Raw genomic sequence first — 14973 nt, 5'->3', positions numbered from 1 at the left:
TATGTACCTGCCCCTTCACAGACATCAGGAGCAGAAATGTTCAGCTCTGCAGAGCTGTGTGTCCTTCTCTTCCCCCTTTCCTCTCCCTTGTACTCCTCCCTCTCCATGGTAATGTTAGTCCTACAGTCTGGAGGCAGCAAAATTCAGAATTTGCCTATGTTCCCAAAATGACTCAAAACTGCCTAACACTTTGCATAGATTATGTTAAAAGGATAACTTTTCTCCATTTCAAACACAGGTAACAGACTAAGATGTTAGTTGCATGAATGCACATTTCCTCCTTACCTCTTAATCACTACCTATTTTCTCTAGCCCTAGTTTCCTTCCTAAAATCAAGTGTTTGCACACAGTTTCTAAAGCCATGCAATTCTATGACTCTCCATTAATTTCACCAGAGCAAAAAGTCTGTGTACTTTTACACATCCCACCTCTGCCAGCTTTGTTACCATTGATTTTTGATGCCTCTGTTTGTATCTTTTAACTGAAATTCATGGATCGGAAGTACCTACAGATTCATGCGCACAGCAGTGAATAAAGACCCCAGAGAGATGCAGAGAACAGAAAAAATAGAGATATGACTCACCATTCTGCAGAGACAGGGACTTCCAGACAAACTTTATCTGCTGTACCACAGAAGGCTTCCCTTTCCTCTCTTCTCCAGGAAATTAAGTGAAGCAATGGGCTTGCAGCACACACTTACTCAGGGAATTGTTTATTCTTCCATTGTACAAAAGAGCTGGAATATACAGTCTACCCATCTGTGTTGCTAAGAAACAGGGCACTGTTGCCTTGGGACTTGATTCAGAATTCAAAAACGAGAAGAATGTCTCAGTAGACTGCATAAATGCAGCTTGAAACCTAGCAACAAGGCCAGAAGTTCAATATGCTTCTCTTATATGCTAGAAAACAAGGGTATTAGAAGGAAAATATATGAGTGAGGAAAAGAAAACAGTAATTTGAAAACAAAGCAGTGGTGCTCTATCACCTATTATCCTAATGGACAAAACTATGTTTTATTAAACATACTTTCATGACCTGTAAGATCTGATGCTGCCCCGTGCTTTGGGCGTGTTCATATTTACTAAAACAACTGAATAGAAAGGAGCAGCAGTATTACCCCAGTATTTCCTAAATATTCATCTTGTTCAGTATAAGTGACAACACAAGAGCCAGGGTAGCAGAATTAATTTCCTTTGTATTTCAGTTTTCAAGCATTCTGCCAACAGAACAATGTAATAGTTGCTACACACACCTTGAAATGGTCACTTGAAATGGCCTGGATTGTATAATTGGGTGTGATTACTTAGCCACATACACATAGACCGTTTTCTCTATTTGCTTATGTGCAAGTGAAGTATAAATTATAAATCAAAAATACATTATATACCCTTTTACCTTAACAAATGGTTATTATGTGCTGTTGGAAATTACTTTGGTTCAACCAGATATTTCATTGTAAAACCTGTTCTCTCAGGTTGCAGAATGTCACTACACCGCTGAAACTTTGGCCAGCACTCCAGCAGGGAAGGCCAAGTTTGAACTGAGTTATGGTTCTCAACTGATTAAACAGAGCTCCCTTGGGGTTTTTTTTTTTTCCTTTCTGATGTTCCATCATGAAATTATAAAGAGATATTCTTCAGATGATATGACGGTGTACATAATGAATTTAACTGGAGATGAAGAAGGAAGCAAAATTCAGAAGTACAAATCACCTAGAGCCACCCAACAGTTATCACATTTGTTCCCTTGTTTTTCTTCTTATAAAATATACTACTTCAAAAACATTTTTGTTTGTTTGGTTTTAAAGAACATTCAAAATCCTTTGAAAGGGTACACCTTTTTCTCTGTCTTTAAGGAAATTTACTTTTTTTTCAGGCTTTTAGCTGAAAAGGAGTTTGGAGGTTGTAGTTGAGCTTTGTGATAGGACTTTGTATCTGTTCAAGTAAGAAGGATTTCGCAGGGATCCTGAAGTAAATTATAAGGTATAATTGAATAGTCCTTTGCAAGTTTATGCTGCTCAGATATCTACAGTTTTACTGAAGAGAAAATAGTGTCAAACAAACTTCCTTAAGAATTCGAAAACTTGTATTCCATAAGTAACTTGAAGAAATAAAATAATTTCTCATTGCCAGCAGATGGCAGCATGTTACCTACTTTGCAAAATAAAGGCGTTTTAAAACCCAGGAAAGCCAAAGAGTAAGCCGTTTTGCTCTACCATAGAATAGCAAGAGGGCTTGACATTTTCCTACACAAAACCACCTCATCTTTTCAGCTAAATATAAGCTGTTTGTAGACTTAAATAAGATTTAGGAGATCTTAAGAGTTCAAGCTGGAAAAAGCAGTAAAGCTAGCCAGGATCCTAGTCTGAGCTGCAGAATCGTCTTAGGGACAAGCAAGCACAGATGGAATATCATACCCAGATTTAACCTGGAGCTGTAGCCAAAAGTATGTATACTTCTTACCTTGAGAGAAGGTATTTCAGGGGGAAAAAAAGAGAGAAAAAAAATCCAGGAAGAAAGAGCAAAAGAAAATCCAGGAATAAAGAACAAAAATAATGTAAAATCTTCCCATTCATTGTTTTTAAATGGTGAAAGAAAATGGGGTGAAATATGTTTTTTCAATCACATTATCAGTCAAACCAAGACTATAAGAAAAACACATCACTTGACAAGACCATAAGCATGACCTTTGGAGCATGTGTTCTTTGATTTTTTAGGGTTTTTTTAAACTTTAATTGTATTGACTCCAAAGAATCAACTACAACAACAGAAAGAGAAAGAAATAAAGAAGAAAATTAGTTTACTTTTGATTTTGAAAATATAATTCTTATCACCGCTTTCCAGCCTCTGTTAGAAATGGAATCTTTTCTTTCCTTTAGGAAAGCTTCTCAGCTTCTTGGGGTAGTGACCTACATTTTCCTGTATTTCTGTGTCAGCTAAGACAAAAAATTTCAGGTCACTCGTCTGGGATACATCCTAGCAATGCTCAAAAAAATCAGAAAGAAGACACTAGGTTTTTCTGATTTTCATGCAGAATCTGAGTATGTCCACTGAAGTCAGTGTAGTGGTAATGTGAATCAGAATTAATTATTGAAAACCACTGCTGGAGCAACAGGAAGAAAGATTACATTACAGCAGTTTGCATTCTGTATAAAATGCTGATCAGTATGTGATAACAGGATAATATTTCATTGTTCTTTAACTAGGATATACAGTGGTGTTTGAGGTTAAATGAGGGCTTAGTGTTCCCTTGCTATAACTCATTTAAGTAAGGAACAAGCCTACAGATTTCATAAATCCACTTCTTACTTCTCAAATCTTATTAGAGACTGAGTAGAATAAATCCTGGTTTACACTAAAATAACTGTTTCATTTCCCTCACTCTGAGTAGTTGTTCATCAAACCAGGGAATGCAAGTCGGAAATGTCCCAGCTGACTCCAGGATCAATGCCTACAGGTCCAGGCCAAGGTGACACATCCATTGTTGCTAATTAGTCTTCTTATTCAGTGTCATGCAAACATAGCTCTTTTGCATTTCAGTGATGGAGTTCAGAAATGCAGGCCAGCTCAGAGCTATTTTAGGCTCTTCTGCACTGCACAAAGAGTTGTGAGGATAATTCCTTATCATCATTCCTTTCACAGAGATGAATGAAAAATAGAACAGTCTTGAAGTCTTGGCAGGGGCAATTCCTATTTCTTGAAAATGTAATAAACATGAAAAACAGCTAGGATACCTAGAATAACAAACCAAACAAACAAAGCAGCCCAACACCTTAAAACTAGCATCAACACTTGTCCAATTTGAGTCCTTATAAATTTCTCCTTTTATCTGGGTGTGCCTTCAAACATCTCAATTATAGTTGAGTTATTGTAAGATATTGCATGACACAAAAATAAAAGTCTCACTAGGTTTGACTGTGAGAATTACCACAGAATTATTTTTAATGGAAAATTTAGAAAGTGACTCATTAAAATCATAAGAAAAATGATTTTGTTTTTCTAATGCATCATGATAGCAGTCTTTCATTCTGCTGTTTCCAAATGACACAGAACTGAAAAAATAAACACACAATAAGTCAGCAGTAGAAATAGCAAAAAATTCTCATGATTTGTAATACCCTTCTACAGCTAAATTAAACTGGACAGCAATTTTCTTCCCCTTGTAGTTCTCCTCTCCAGTAAGAGCAATAAGTATAAGTATGTATATGTGTATAAAATCAGATTGTATAGTAGTATGTGTAGTATTTTTACACCTTAAAATAGTTATAACCTGTATATATTTAGTATTCTTACACCTTGAAACAATTATTACCCCATAATCTCAGTCTAAGCCAAGTTACGGCTTTTGCCTTTATTACCAAGTTCTAAATCCCTCAAAACAGGATTTAATTTAAAATTGCTGACAAAACCAAAACAGGGAATGTACATTGCTGTGGCTTTGAGTCATTGCATTAGTTGCTGATGAAATGTTCTCTTTTCTGAGTTGGAAATCAGTGGGATTGGATCCTCTGAATTTTGAATTAATAAAAAACTAGACACTATAACATATAGGCACAGTGAATCAGAATTTATAGATTATATTTATTTGGCTAAATAATTTGACAGATAGGATATCCACAACTGCTCTGGGCTGCCTGTTCAAGTGCCTTACATTCATGCACAACAGAGTTTAATGAGTTTAAGCACAACATATGAACTATGTATAAAATATAATAAATGTTCTGAAAAGCTACTAGACTGTGAGGGTTTTATAGTAGTCAAAATTACAATGCCATTCCCACCCATTGAAATAAGTAGGGGAGGGACGGAAAATATCTGTAAATACCTGGGAAAATAAGGGTTTGACCTCTCTTTCCAGACCTTGTCTTCTTTAAACCTCACAGAAGTACCTATATGTATCAGATATTTATGACTCAGACCAATTGATACAAATTAAGAGCAATGTGTAACAAAATAATCTCATGGAAATATAGCCAAGAACAATATTTCTTTTTAAAACATGAAACAGAACACCAGAAGAAATCCTTTTTCTTGATTTAGGTCCCCTACAGCCAACTGAATTGTTGCAAATTGAATCCTGGGAACCCAACTGTCCCTATTCAATATGTTCTGTCTCAGTCATATGAATCACTTCTGTAGCCAGACTCCTAACCTGAAGTCATAACAGCACTATGCAGTATAGCTCCTAAAATATTCTGTTGGACACATCCTGGTGATTCTTCACACACCACTATCTTTCACAGGCTGTAAACTGGGCAGAGGAGAGAGTGAGTTGCAAGAAAAGCAAGAGGGAATGGTGAAGTTCCAGAGAGCATGATAGGCATGGACATGATATGGGAGGAGGAACTGAGACAAGTCTTAACTAGCTCTGCCTTCAGACTTGCAGACAGTGAACAAGAGAATATCTGCTGGTTCTGTCCACTGTGAATAAGTAGGGATGTAATAAATGTTCTATGCAATCATCTTTGAAAGACAGTTTCAGTCATTACTTTGTTGTCATTCGCTAAATACAAATAATTTTCTGAAGGATGTTTTTACTATTAGGAAAATAATTTCTTAAACAGTAGACAAAATTTTGTTTTACTAGAATTCAATAATTTCTTAATGAAGTTAATTCTTTAATTATATAACTCATTTCCTCTTACAAATTATTTTTCCAGTAATCCCCATATTTCTGTAATAGATGAAAATAATTATATTGGCTCTGCCAAATAGCTTTAAGTCATCAAAGTCCTTTAGCTAAGCATAGTTTTATGAAACAGCCAAATGAACACTGTCTTTGTAATGAAGATCTGCAATCTCAAATGCTTTATAGTATAAATACAAAATTCTACCATTAGAGGTTAGATATATTAGCCAGGACTCTTTCAGGTAAATTGACTAATGATTTTCCAACACACTAAATTGTAAACTGCACAATAAAGAGTTAAAAGTTCTAAATTCACAAGAGTCTTTATTCCGTGTTTCAGAAGCCAAATCAGGTATAATGTGCATTACTACAAAGGTGTTAATAAATATACACTGCTTCCAAAGGCTGAATATAAACTTAAATAGATTGTGTATATGCAGAGCTCTAAATCAGATTTATTTGTGAATATAAATCTTTTATTCAACCACTATATTATGTTAATATGTCACATTGTCTGACCTGTTATATATTCACATCAAGGTGAATGGAGTTTGTTTTCATTATTCAATATGCTTAGCCTTCAAAAATAAATGGCAAACAATAATGAGTCAGATTGATGTGAGCAGATCAGTGCATAAAAAAGCCAGGCTTTTATTTATTTAGCAATAAAATAAATTTCAAAAGAAAATACTTATCTAAAAACACCCAGATATTACTTTTGTTCTCTTAAAATATCTCTCTGCCAAGATTTCTTGTTGTGAAGCATGTTGGTGAAAGCACCGTCTCACTTATGAACTAAACCTTTGTATTAGAGTTCCCTTGTGACAGAACCATGAAAACACATAGCCTTCACCACCCTTTGCTGAACTGAAACTTTAATATGTTCTTCTATTAATTCTAACTTTAACATGTTCTTCTATTAATTCTTTACAGTTTTATTTCTCCTTCTGTCTCTGTTTTAGTCCCTTGGGTTTTGTCTTCTTTTACTTTATTCTCTCCCACCACAAGGGTGGTAGGATGGTGTAACATCTGTTAGTGGCTCTGCAGAGGTTGAACACCTTTTCTCTTAACTTGGCTGAATGTTGAGATATTAGAGGTACAGCATTTTTTAGTGAACTGCTCCAGAATTCGTGTCTTTATGGCCCATTATACAGGGACTGTTGTAGATGCAGGAAGGGAAAGCAAGAAGCTGTTCTTCCTAACACATTTGTACTTTGTCATATCAAATGCAGGTTTTTTCAGAGAAAATACCAGATTCTACAAATCTTAGTGAACATTTTCTCTGTCTGCAACTGTTCAATTTCAATATTTCCTTGTATCATCTCAAAGATGTTGATGTCACGTGGAGCTGGTACAAACTACTGTGTACATGAAACTGCATCTACTAGAGCTTCACCTTGTATCCTCCTGACTTTTCTCTATCAAATGTCTCACATCAGCTGCATGGTTCTCACTGAAAGGAGGTACCACTTCTTAGTGTGATCTGCAGTTTAATTATAACAGCAACACACTCAAAAAATTTTTGTTTCTATCTCCTGTTTTATCTTGCAGCTCGTTCAGCAATTAGGCACTAATTTGAGAATGTCAACCCCATTGCTTGGTGAAATGCAACCATGTACTTAAGAGACTCTCTGAATAAATGTAAGTTTAATTACACACATAAAGGTCTTACTGAATTGAGATGGTTGTCCTAAAACATGAACCTGTGTGACACGTGATTAAAACCTGCCAGTGCCCAGTACTTGCTGTGCCAAATCTGATAACAGTGTTCTGTACCTGGCATGTGTATACGTGCTCTGGTTCCAAATGCAAGTCTTGTAATGCAAGTGCAACACCCTATACTAGGGTTTGATTCTCAGTTGTCTTGGCAAAAAGGTAGTGAAAAATTCAGAAGGAAGAGCTGTCCATAGAGCATTTTTATTTCTATGACTTTATGAATGCCATCTGTATAAAAATAAAATACAGTATCTTTGGCACTCACAATGCTGCAACTTTACAGTAAAAAAGTAAAGTTAAAATTTTCCACTTCAAACCAAATTATGATACGTGCTCACATTAATAGAGATCAAATAAAAACCAAGTTTCTATTGTAACAAGAAGGTATAGATCTTGTATGGTTGGCTGACTAAACTCCCTTTAGTAAGGGCTGATACAAATGGTTAGACAGTAAAAGCCAGGGCAGTGAAGCAAAGTTCAGTGGAAGCTTATCAGTAAAACCACAAGGAGTAACGGGTAAATCCAGACTGGGATGTGTCATCTGTCAGGCATGGCTTATCCGGGTGTGTATCACTCACTAAACACAATTTGAGTTGCTGTTTTTTTAAGCAAGAGATCAGCTCCAAATATCCCTCACTTTTAAAAGACAAGTAATTCATGGTCTGGGAGGCTTCAAATCATGTCCCTTGGTTAGAGATATTCTGGAATATTTCCTCAATGCTGCATCTCGAAAAAATAGGTGGTACCAATGAATGCTAACAATGAATCTTAGCAATCAGTGAAACTCCTAGCAATGAGTGAAGTTACTACATATTAATAATCACCTGGAAATTCATAATAGGCTTTATGCAGAGCTTCTGTAACAGTAATTGATATGGTAGAAAATCAAAAGCCTCTCAGAGTTCAAATTGCTTTGAATCAGGACAGTTGAATGTACAGATGAGTCAGCTATTAACAGAGCTTTGAAGAAAAACAACTAGACACTTCTATTTTGAAATTGAGTGGAAACACAATCATTGTCATAAAGTAAAAGGGCAAATAGAAGTTAGCAAAGGTGAAAATGGTCTTTTATGTACTTCTGTGCTGAGGTCTCTTCACCTGGTTGAGCTACGTATGCAAGTATGCCTACAGAGACCCTGGCTAAAAAAAGCTGTGGGTATAGCCATGTAGATAAGTGTTGTTGCTGGAATAAATACTAATACTTGAAAACCTCATTTTTATTGTTGGTTCACTTTCCCAAGGATAATAGTGTTTGGTTTCTGGGAGGAAAAATGCATTGCATAATGAAGGGGAATTGGACACAGAAGTAGAGACACCAGAAAGTTAAAAATTAGCAGTGTTTATGGAAGACAATACATGGATCACAGGTCTGAAGGATGCAGAAAGGTCCAAAGTTCTTTTGGATTATAAATTTGGAGAGCATAGGTAGTATAAACTACCTATAAGAAATAGTTCATAAGAAATATTTGTATACATACTATAAGTTCATAAGAAATACTGTGCCTAAATTGTCTGCCATGATGAGGTCATGGGGGAAAAATTACAGTACCTCAGGAAAGCCAGGATAAAGATACAGGAAAACCTTTTTTGTCTCCTGATCCCACTCATAATGACAATCATAACTCATAATGACAATAAACTACTTGGCTGACAGACTGATATTGACTTAATTTAAGGATGTTGAGATAGATAGATCATATTTCCACCTCAGAAAATTCCTTTTATTTTTTGGTCAGTGTAGTATTCCTGAGGATCTACTTCAGATTGAGACTTTGAGCTGAATGGTATTACTCTGTCTCCAGCTGTCACTAAGGCTTACTGCTGGCCTTACAAGGAACAACAGAGATGTTTTTCCTAATCTGTAAATACTGAAAAACAAACTAGAGATGGACTGAGTTTCTAAATCAGCTGTTACCATTTCAAAAGAGACACAAGAAAAGCCTCGTAGTGACTTCTCATTTCAGTCTGTTGATAGTAAAATACCTGCTTTCTGACCAATTTCCAGCTTTGGTGTCTAGGTCCCACAATGTAATTCTGACCTCTAATAAAACTGAAAAATGTCAACAGATTCAAACAAGTTATACTTCCTTTTGGGGTAAGGGTATTCTCTCACTTCCCCACTTCATGTATGTTCCAGCATGCCCAGGTCTGGAGACATTTTATTGATATGATGACATATGTGAAGAGGATTGTAACAGTGTGGTTAAGCCTCTGGAAAGGTCAGAACCTTTATCTTGCTTAATTCACACCTGGCTCCATGCCAGGTTCAGCTCAGGACACAAGTGCATTTCCAGATGTGATGTTGACTTACATGTACAGAGCAGAGGCAGCATCCACCAAAGAACTTGTGCATCCTCACACTGTGAAAGGGAGAAAAGAAGGGTGGAGCTGAAGCCATAGTTCCTAATTCTTAGAGAAGTGCTGCAAAGGAAGGCAGCAGAAGAGCTCTTTTTTACTTCTCCTAGTGAAGCACAACCACCAAGAAATCATCTCTCCTGGAAGAACCAGGAATAAGAGAATGAAAAATTAATGGGCTGACTCCATCGCTCAGCAAAGGTCATTGTCCTGGAAGATGGAGACACACGGAGGCTGTGTCTCCATATGAGTCATTGTAGTGATCTGTTTCCTGTGCCCATTACGCAGCCTCATTAGAGGCCACAACTTCCCTTGGGCTCTTCCTGTCATGTCTGCCCCAACCAGGCATTCAAGTGCAGTAAAAAGAACATGGGTTATATCTGAAGACTGAAAGGTCTTTATAGATTTGTGCTTTAGCAAAATCAATGTATTCCCAGCCCACGTCTTCAGAGTTTGTGTTACATCTAAGTCAAATATCCTTCCCATGTGTTTACTCAGTGATAGACAGGAATCAAACAAGATAGTCTTCCAGATCCCACAAACATCTGTCTTGACACAGCTGAGTAGACAAGAGCTTCTTAAGCCAACCTATCATAAAATTATGGTTTACCATGTCAGGAATGAATAGGCTTATTAAAAAAAAAAAACAAAAAAAACCCCACAACTTGTTTCCTATCACACAGGCCTTGCAGCTTCCTTTTTATTGACTAATAAATCCAGAATTCACACAGTGTATTTCAGTTGAATACTCTTAAGGACAAGTTGCATACATAGAGCTGGTAGGATCATGTTTTTCAGTTCTATGGCAAAACAGAGGTCCTGAAAGATAACTGGAGATCACAATAGAAGCTTTATGTTACTTTAAAATGCACCACATTCTTTACAGTATGTGAACTGTGTAATTTTGAAATCGATAACTGTCCGTTCCTTTCAAATATAGAAATTTTTCTTGTATCATGATCACTGGAATAGTCAAACTCTCCCTATGTCAAAGACCTTAAAATCAATTAATTTTGTTAAAAGATTTTTGACAGGTCACTGGTTCAAGACTAAATTTAGTTCACAGCTGAATAATTCCTGTTCTTGCCTATCTCTGTATGCAGCTGAAATCCACATAAGTAAGCCTTGTGAACATCAGAAAAAGCTTTTTACTGCTCCATGGCAAAGGGCACTTCAAAAATTAGTCCTCAGTAACCAACAGCAATGCTTGTTCTGATGTCAGACACCTGTTAAAAGAGAACCTAATTTGTGACAATAATGATGTATCCGAGATTTGCTTTTTCAACTTCCCGAGGCCACTTTTTGACTTGTTAGCAAAGTTACAGCCATATAGTATGCAAAAAAAAAAATACTGTTCAGTACATAAACCAGCAATATTTAGTTTTGTATAAAAGAATTTGTGATATACTGAGTCACAAATACAGTATATATATTATATTCTGAATAAGGATATATCTTTGATATGTGCTTAATGCTAGTTTAACTATGTAGTGTAACCATATAGTTTGCTTTTTCTAATGACTATTTTTCCAATTTGGTTTACAAAATTTAACTGTGCATGTATTTTAATGCAAGGAAAAGCCATTCTGATTTGATCTCTTATGTAAATAGTCTCAAGAACCTTATTTTTTCTTGCTACCTATTTGAGCTAAGGGTTAATAAAATTATTTTATACTGCTTGTAATTTTCTGTTTGAGAATTTTTGGGTTTGCTATATGATGAGCTGTCTTAAGAAAAAGAAGTATCCTCCTTTAGAAATGGAGTAAATACAATAAATAAAATATATATGGGATTAAAACAATATTGTATCACAAGTCTGAGACAAAAATGGGAATGTTAAATTTTGTTTCCAAATTGAAAGCAGCTGTTTGTTTTTATGAGGAAAGGTAGAGGAACCAGAAGTTGACATATAGCAGAAATAATTGAGATTGAACAGAGCATCATACTAATGCCACTACAGGGTTTCCAGAACTAGACTCACTGGTTTTCAGTTGTCTCTAATATTTCAACACATGGACATTTCTAATGTCTCAGTAAAACATTTACTATCAAATGTCATTGAGATTAAAATCTGCACTTTTTCACCAAAGCTCATCTCAAACAAAGTCTGGATCCCTGTTAGCATAAAATTGTTAACAGCAGCTTTGTGGCTCATTCACTTTGGTGTACCCATCTGTAGTATCTGACTGTCTTACATCTTACTGTAATTCGGCACCCCAAAGTCAGGGTGTAGCTGCCTGCATTTTATTTAAAGGTATTTGTGACACAGAATGTCTTGGTCAGGTTATGTAAGCGGAAGCATACATTTAGGTGAGGTCTAAAGCTTTCAGGAAAATTAGGAATATATGCAGAAAAGTCTTGTTTCTAGCAGCAGTAATATGCTTCATTAAGAAAAAATAAGATGAGTTTAAACTGACACTTTCCTTGGTATATCCTCCTACTTTTGTCAGTCCTAACAACTGACAAAAGTCCTGTCTCTCTAATAGTGCTAAGATGGCTTTCTTTGCTGAATTTCTAGAATTCATTTTGTAACCATTTAAGTCTGATAGACCAAATATTTGTTTTAGTTACACAGCTTGAAAAAAAAACCTTTTTTTTTTTTTTAAACTGGAAACTTGATTTTTTGAGCAAATGCTCTCTAGTCCTTGTTTTCTGAGAATTTTTTCCTATTTTTTTTCTTCACCCCACTCAAGTTTGATGAATAACTAGCATGTTCCTCACCTGAGTTACTTCATTTCCAAGCAGTAAAGTACTGCTGGGGGACAAAAAGTAATGCAAAGTCCAGGGCAAGTGCCAGGTGCTTTCAAGTGAGCGCTCCCATAAGTATCAGCTGGAAACCCAGGCTTGCACCTAATCCCTAGAACCCTAGGGTTTTCAGGCAGAGTTTTGTTTTCAGTGTTTCTCAGTGTCTCTAAGCTCAATGCATGTCTCCTATGCAGAAGACTCTACACGTTTTTTGCTTTTAGATGTGTGCAGGCATAGTGCCACAGCCAGCTCTGTAACAGCATTCAGCAGCACCCCAGGATTACCTCCCTGAGGTTACTCTGATGATTTCCAGCAGTTAAGCCTATACCTTCTATGTGTGTTCCATTGAGAAAGGGAAATATTTTTGATGGAAGCAGAGGTATTTCTGCTCTTCCACTGGCATCACACTAACTGAAACACAAAACCAATACTGAAGTGATGAGGAATAGAGATTGTCAGAGTTTCAAGGGGCTGTTTTTTATTAAATGTTCCCCAAAATATTTTAAAAATCTAATTTCCATTTCAAATGCTTACATTTTGCATTGGATGAGCCTGATGCAGTGAAACAAACCCTGTTTGTCTAAAAGGATGTAGACACTTGTAAAGTGTCCTGGTAAAACAAACCCATTATCTGAGAACCGTGGGGTCCATCTCCTTTGTTAATCCCTCATTCTTTCATCTTCAACCAAAGACAATGACTCTGTCCCAGCAAACACTACTCATTCAATGAGTCTTTTCTTTGGGAAAGAGGTTATGCAAAAGGAAAAAACACCTTAATCCAAACCAAACATTCTTAATCTATCAAGTTCCTTCCTGCCATTGGTGTCAGTGTCTGTTTTCACTAAATAAAGATTCGATATTACTTATATAGGGTAAATGCAAAATTGCGGAGACATTTTCAATAAAGCCAGTGTATTTGCATCTCAGGAAAGAAACTTATTCCGCATCCCATTTCAGTACAACTCTTCCAACTAAATTGGTGGAGTTGGGGAGCCAAGATGTGCTGTACCTGAGGCACTATCAAAACATTTCAACTTGTACATAATATATACAATTTGTGGATCAGCTTTTCTAACATATGAGAAAAATGACTAATACAGCAGAAGCTCTAGAGAATTTAGTGATCAGTATCAAAACAACAAATATTTAAAAATTAGGTGCTGTGAGTCCAGGAGGAAACCAGTATATGTCTTTTGCCTTCTGTCTTGGTTCCAGGACACCTACCAAGACTTTGGGTCCCAGTGAGGGGAAATGAGCTCCACAAGGTAGCTCATTATTTGTAAAGATGGTGCATAAATGCCATTATAGCTTCTCTGTAATTACAGTTTGTAATGGCACGTGATTATGATGCATTTCAGGAAGTGCGCATTAGCAAATACAGGAAAACACTTTCTGTTGGAAAAGAAAGCTGGTCAATTACAGTTACAGAAATCCAACCATGAAGGAAATTATTCTAGCTTAGGTGTTCCTGACTCAGACATAATTATTGTGTAACAGGCCAGAATCAGCTGCTGTTCTGGAGTCAGAAAATTGGACAGATCAGCATTGCTCTGATGCAGTACTTTGCTGGGGTTTCTTTGCCATGTCTCTAGCCACCATCCTCACTGCACTATGCACTGGCCCCTTGTCCCCTACTGTTTTTTTTTTATAACAAAATACAATAGCCCCTCCCTTCCCTGCAGCAGTAGCCCGGCTGCCCCTTTACCCTTCATCTACAGAGGTCCCTTGGCTCTGAAGCCTGCCTGTCATGCAGCATGCAGGGACAGAGCTGTGGCTGCCTCTCAGCAGTGCCCGAACAGCAGCGCACTCCCTTGCCAGCCATTCCTGCTCTGTTATCTGCTGAGAGTGGTGAGGGAGAGAAAATACTCAGCAGGTCACATGAGGCCCATCTGCTGTATACCCTATAGGTATATTCTAAAGGAATGTGTAAAAACTGCAAGCTATACATACAAACAAGACGAATTCCTGCTAGGCGGCTCTCCATAGTTCCAAAATCCCTGTGATTTTTGGGTTTTGTTTTTATTTTTTTAACCCTGTCTCTTTGCAAGACAAAACCTGTAAAAGTATAAGAACTTCAGATATAGACTGAAATGCCCAGAAAACTTTGAAAGCAATTTCTCAGTGTAACTGCAAAGCTGAGGAGTCTTCTTCATAATTTCTTGTTTATCCTGTAAATGAAATACAGTATCTTAGGTTTTATCCTCCATATACAAACAGAAGTGTTATCATAGTTTAAACACTAGAATAGGACATTTGAATTAACATCTACTTGGAAGAATGTAAAGCTTGTCATTCGGCTTTTGTTTATAAATAGTGCAAATATATGTATTTCTTCATTTTCACATATCATCCCATAACTTTTTTGAATTAATCTTATATTTTCTGATTCTTTGTAAAGAGGAAGAAAATTTGGAAGGCATTGCACATGAAATACAGAGTACAGAGCCATGCTCCAGCACTTTAACTTTCATTTATTAAGATTTTATTCTGGATGAATGTGCATTAAAATGTAGTAGAAATTGATTCTTT

The sequence above is a fragment of the Vidua macroura genome, chromosome 1 (genome assembly GCF_024509145.1).
Source record: "Vidua macroura isolate BioBank_ID:100142 chromosome 1, ASM2450914v1, whole genome shotgun sequence".
Classification (NCBI taxonomy): domain Eukaryota; kingdom Metazoa; phylum Chordata; class Aves; order Passeriformes; family Viduidae; genus Vidua; species Vidua macroura.
This window is presented reverse-complemented; position numbering follows the sequence as displayed.